We start from the raw sequence: 538 nt of genomic DNA on the forward strand, positions 1-538 counted from the left end.
GGAGAGGGCCCTCGGCGGGCCGGCTCTTCCGTGCTCTCCGTAATAGGGAGCCACGGGGGTGTCCGGTGTTCAGGCAGGGTGGTCTCCTTTCCAATTCGCTTCCCGTCGCGTACGAGGCGTAGTCCTTTCTCCCGCGAGCGAGCGAAGGGGGGGCCGCGGTGGCGGTGATGTCGGCGGCGGGGCGCGCGCCTCGCCCGGCCGCCCCGCGTCGTCCCCCCCCGCGCCCCGCCGGTCGGGTTTCCCCGGGCTACGGCCGACCCCAGCTTTGTGACAGCCGCGCGGTGCCGCGAGTTCTCAGGTGTCCTAAAACGCGCCAGGCGCCGGCGCGCCGGCCCGGGTGCCCCGCGGGTGCCGGCCGCGAGCAGCGCTCGGGCGGCGGGGGCGGCCGAGCCAAGCGAGGATCGTAGGGCGAGAGAGGCGTGCCGCGGGCGGCCGGGGAGGCGTCTCCCCGCCGTCGCTGCCGCCGCCGTGGCGCTTGGCTCCTCGCGCGCCGCCCCGCCGCTCGCTGCGGAGCGAGCCGCCCCGGCGAAGGGGCCTC

This window comes from Numenius arquata, unplaced genomic scaffold (assembly GCF_964106895.1).
Source record: "Numenius arquata unplaced genomic scaffold, bNumArq3.hap1.1 HAP1_SCAFFOLD_704, whole genome shotgun sequence".
Taxonomy (NCBI): Eukaryota; Metazoa; Chordata; class Aves; order Charadriiformes; family Scolopacidae; genus Numenius; species Numenius arquata.